Raw genomic sequence first — 5,876 nt, 5'->3', positions numbered from 1 at the left:
GGTAGCTATATTTTAGAGAAACCTTCAACGAATCGTCTGTAATAACCAGCCAGACCCAGAAAACCACGAACTTCAGATACRTTCGTAGGTCGTGACCAATTAGTGACAGTTTCAATTTTCGTCGGATCGACTTTGACACCTTCAGCAGAAATTACGTGTCCGAGAAAAGACACTTGATCGAGCTAGAACTCGCATTTGGAAAGTTTTGCGTATAACTTTGTTGTTCGAAGAGTCTCCAAAATAATTTGAAGATGTTGATCATGTTGCTTTCTTGACTTCGAGTAAATCAAGATGTCGTCAATAAACACGATAAAAAATTCATCGAGATAATCATTGAAAACCCGATTCATAAGATCCATAAAGACCGCTGGAGCATTAGTTAGCCCAAAAAAGCATTACTAAGAATTTGTAGTGCCCATAACAAATTCTATATGCGGTTTTTGGAATATCACAATCTCGGATACGAAGTTGATGGTACCCGGACCGAAGATCAAATTTGGAAAAGTATCGTGCCCCTTGTAATTCAGAAAAAAAACATATCATCGGGAAACACATCAAGATATTCAGAAACAACAGGTATGGATGTTGAAGTAGGAAATACCTGTTCGGGATCTTGTAGAGCAACAAGAAAACTTTCATTGTTTTGCCACGTATATTGTTTCACAGTAATAGAGACAACTGTACTAACATCTTCTTTTGGAGTACCTCCTTGGAAGATTGCTTCTGGGTTGTCTATATCCCCAAASAGAATTTGTTTGGCATTACAGTCTATTGTTGCCCGGTGGCGTGACAACCAGTCCATACCCAATATTAAATCGAAATAGGACATATGCATTGGAAGCAGAGTGACCTCTCGTATGCAGTCCCCAATAAGCAACGGACAGTTGGAAAAAACGAGTTAGCACACAGATTGAACCACCCATTGGAGTAGATATTACCACTGGAAATTCGGTGGTTTGCTCATACGGTTTTAATCGGGATTCTAATTGTTCAGAAACGATTGAGTGTGTCGCACCAGTATCAAACAAAACATAAACAGATAAATCAATTAATTTAACATGACCCAAAATCATACCCGCTTGAGATTTGCTACCAGGTAATGCAAAGACTCGTCTACTAGTACTTGGTTGTTTACCTTTCCCTTTGTCAGTTTGGATCCGAGCTTTGGGACAATCTCTTGCCATATGACCTTGTTCTCGACAATTGAAACAGGAACCGGTCATCTTTAAACACGGACCCGGTCGATGTCGAAGATTGCATTGATCACAATTAATAACAGGGCCAGAAATATTTTGACTCCCACTGCTAGACAACACTGGAAGTCGTAGTGTGAATAGATTCAAGTCTTTTTGAGTATCGTTACTCAACTTTGATTTTACAAAACGAGGGTTGCTTCGGAAAAATTCATATCCGCGTTTCTTATTGTCAACGCATGAAGTTAACCATTGTTGTCGTGACCGATCAATATTCTTTGCTGCGTCGGCCACTTCAGTAACGGTATTAAAAGGATGATTCAGAAGATGATCTTTATACCTCGAGTTCAAAGTCCATTTAAAGGAAATTGAGAAGGACTGAGGTTTTTGTTTGTTAAACGTTTCAAACCATATATATATTTCTCCCGTTGGTTATCCAAACTGGATATAGGAATTTCAGTATTTGGTGTAGGAACAGGATTTGGGTTCGAAAGAAAATTATGTGCTACTTGTCGCATAGCCTGAATAGGCTGCTGTAGATATGTAGGCATCATACTTGACATGGTCTGACGGACCACATCAGCAATATTGGGTTCACTTCCACCATTCATTGGATTGGGGTTGGGGTTTTGGTTACCCTCAGGTTGAGATCTGGATTTGCGTGGGCGACCACGTCTCGACATTCTAAAATAAAACAACATGAAAATCAGAATTCAAAACAGTTATGGATTAGAAAAACGGTAGATAAAATTAGAATCTAGTATACCCGTTCTTATGTCTACCCATTTCTCACAGGTCAAGTTTACTTTATCTACAAGTCAAAACCTATGCTCTGATACCACATTTGTAATATCCCCCGTCCACGTGGTCCGGAACGGGCGGTGTCACTAATGGGACTTAATTCTAAGACACAAACATTGTAGAGCTACTAATAAACTCCAAACGTAGATTAACTTCTAAAACATGCTTTACAATCCAAAATATTACATTCTATCAACTATTTATAAGTTTAGAAYATTATACATCTACCAACGAGTTTACCAACTCCAAAAAGTCAAACGCTCGATCTCAAGTCCCGTCCATTATCAGTATCACTTGGAACCTGCCGTGTCAGAAAACAAGAACACGGCTGAGCACGAGGCTCAGTGAACAGATTGTAATATAAACTTGAAATAATAATACGTAACATCGATAACAAATCGGAAGACTTAAAAATCAATTAAACTGAATTCATAGAAATCAAGACGTTTCACAGTTCTAATTTCAAAACATCATTTAAACACAATCCATCAATTCCTGTAGTGTTCGTGGGGTGGCCAAACCACACGAACTATCGGGCCGGCATGCGGGCACACACCCCGAGTCCCCCGTGAATTTAACCATGATCACATGGTGAGTAATCCTAGGATCGATCCATCCGCCCTGGAGCCAATAAAATCGGCCTAGTCCACAAGGTGGGTTCACGTAAGCCACTATTGGGCCTAACCCCAAAAACACACTGTTTTGGGCCACTTATATTCATAACTGGATTTTCGACCCTATGTGAAAGTTGTTGTACACATTAAGGGCTTTCTAATTGCAAAATATGAGCTTATTCCGACTTACGGTTTGTAAGTTATAAACTGTCAAAGTATGAACCTGCATAGTCGGTAAAATCCGATTCCGCAATTCCCGACTAACTTTTATAATCTAAATTCCATGATTCACTACATTTACATGCTATAAACATGTTTCAACATACTAAACAGTAAAACAAGTCCAATGATCACTAACTTAAGCTTAATCATGCAATTTTACTCTTTTCGGCATTATATCGAACAATTAGTGTACCGTTAAACATATACACCAAATCTAACCATAATGAAACCATAATCTACCCTTTTAATTTCTACATCAATTTTATCAATCCTAGCATTCTAATCATGAAATATATCATACTTATAACAATATCAATCCGTAAACTTAGACATAACATTATTTATAAACCGGTCTAAAAAATGCTAACGTAAACACCCTAATAAAAGTGAATGAAATTTATACCTTTATGAAGGGTTCGAAGAGTGGATTCCGAATATATAATCGTTACTTCGATTGCTTCAACGATTTCAGAAATATTTTAGAGAGAAAAAAAGAAATGAGAGAGAGAGATGAGACGGTGAATATGAAGATGAAGAAGCCGAAGTTGGCTTTTTTTTTTTAACTTTACATATATTATATATATATATATATATTATAATTATAATAAGTTTAGTAATTTGACGGTTTTAACCTTCAACAATTAGCGACCGTTATTTAAGTACGGTACAATTTGGGTAAGTTAACGAGAATGTTTTTAAAACTCGAGTCTTATAAAACATGTTGCATACGTTGAAGGATTGAAGCACAATCTTCTTAGGATCAGTCAACTGTATGATAAAGACTTCACAGTAAAATTTTCTAAGAATTCATGCTATGTCTTCGAGAAAGATGATAAGGTTTCTCTAACCGGCTCTCGTCTAGAGAACGTATACATCATCAACATGGATTTTTCTCTAACTGAGAATAACTGTTTTCTCTCTAAAGCCTTAACTGGCTATGACACAAACGACTTTTTCATCATAACTTCAAGACGCTGAATGAGTTGTCTTGAAAAGATCTTGTCACTGTTCTTCCTCAACACACCTTTGTAAAGGAATCTCTTTACTCAACATGTGAAAAAAGGAAAATAGACAAGGGCTAGCTTCAAATCTAAGCAAGTCTCTTCAGTGACCTATCCTCTTCAGCTACTGCACATAGATCTCCTTGGTCCAGTGAACGTGCAATCTATTGCTGGAAAGAAATATACACTTGTCATTGTTGATGAGTATTTTTGGTACACTTGGGTCTTCTTTCTCAGATCCAAAAGTGATGCACTTGAAAAAATTATTTCATTCATCAAACGCATAGAAGTACTGAACAATATCATAGTACGACCTATCAGAAGTGACCATGGTACTGAATTAAAAAACAATACTATGGATAGCTTCTTTGAGAACAAGGAAATCTCACACCATTTTTCATCTGTGAGAACTCCACAACAAAATAGAATTGCTGATAGAAGAAATTGAACAACCATTGAGGCTGCACGATCCATGCTCAGCGAGTCCCATCTCCCTACTCAATTCTGGGGAGAAGCTGTCAACACTGCTTGCTTTACTCAAAACTGGTCGTTGATCATCAAGACTTTTGGGCCTTTCATCTTTATGAATTGAGACTCATCCCAACTCGCGTCGTAGACCGTTGAATGAGAATGCTTGAGTTGTAATTGTCTTAGCAACTAGCTATAGACATGCCTAAAAGACACCGAGATTCAAGAAGACAGCTTACGAACTCTTTCATAGTAGAATACTTCGATACCAAAGCTGATGAAGAAATCTTTCTTGGATATTCTTCAGTATCCAAAGCCTTCAAAGTATTTAACAAACGTCAACAACCATAGAAGAAACTATCCATGTCACCTTTGATGAATCTCAATAAGCTAAGTCTAAACCCATCTCTAATGATGATGAAGAGTTAGAAAGATGGATGTTCTCTCACTATGGACAACCTGAAGCTTCCTTCAGCAATCAACCTAGTGCTTATCCTCCAGAAGCTGATGATGATCCACTTATCATTCCAGTTGCAACTAATAACCAAGGTGAATCCTCTTCAGGGACTGTTGTAGTGCCTATTAGTTGCTTACCTCCCTCTACTTCAAACACTGACCCTTCAGTGGCTGAAATGACTTCAGTATCTGAACCTCTATCAGTTGTTGAATCTCTTACTAAGGCTCCTTTAGCAATCCAACCCATTGCTGAAGAATCTGTTGCTGAAACCTCATCCTCTCTACCTGAACATTAAAGCTCAGATGATAATTCTCTACCAGTTCAGCGATGAACTAAATACCATCCAATACATCAAATTCTTGGTGATTCAAGTGCAGGTATTCAGACACGTTAAGGTCTAGGTAATATTTGTCTCTTTGTCAACTTTCTTTTTCTAGTTGAACCCAAGAAAATCAATGAGGCTATCTCAGACCCTAGTTGGGTTGTTGCCATGCAATAGGAACTCATTGAATTTGATAGGAACAATGTATGGTACCTTGTCCCTCATCCGTCTAACAAAACTGTGATAGGCACCAAATGAGTTTATCGCAATAAGTTAGATAAACTTGGAGTTGTAACCCATAACAAGGCTAGTCTTGTTGCTCAAGGTTATAGACAAGAAAAAGGAATCAATTATGACGAAACCTTCACACCGGTGGCTAGACTCAAAGCTATTTGACTCTTTCTAGCCTTTGTTGTCCATAGAGACTTTAAAGTGTTTCAAATAAATGTAAAAAGTACTTTTTGAATGGAAAACTCTAAGAGGAAGTTTATGTTGAACAACCTCCAGGGTTGTTGGTACCTTGAGGGTCTACAAGAACAGTAAAACAGTTTGTAGAAGGGGGGGGGGATGAATACAAACACAATATTTTCAAATTTAAAATATATATTGATAAAGAAGATCAATACAGATTTTACAAGATTGTTTGTGGAAAGATAAGGTGATAGAAACCTATCTAAACAATCTTTTGTTACACACAAAGTCTTAGCAAATACAAAGAAAGAACTGCTAAAGAGAAGATCCTTTCCTTAAGCTAGGAAATGCTTGAAGTAAGAATTAGGGTTAGAGAGTGAGTTGCGC

The sequence above is a fragment of the Cynara cardunculus genome, assembly GCF_001531365.2.
Source record: "Cynara cardunculus var. scolymus isolate 2C chromosome LG 1, CcrdV1, whole genome shotgun sequence".
NCBI lineage: Eukaryota > Viridiplantae > Streptophyta > Magnoliopsida > Asterales > Asteraceae > Cynara > Cynara cardunculus.
Note: the sequence above shows the minus strand (reverse complement) of the source record.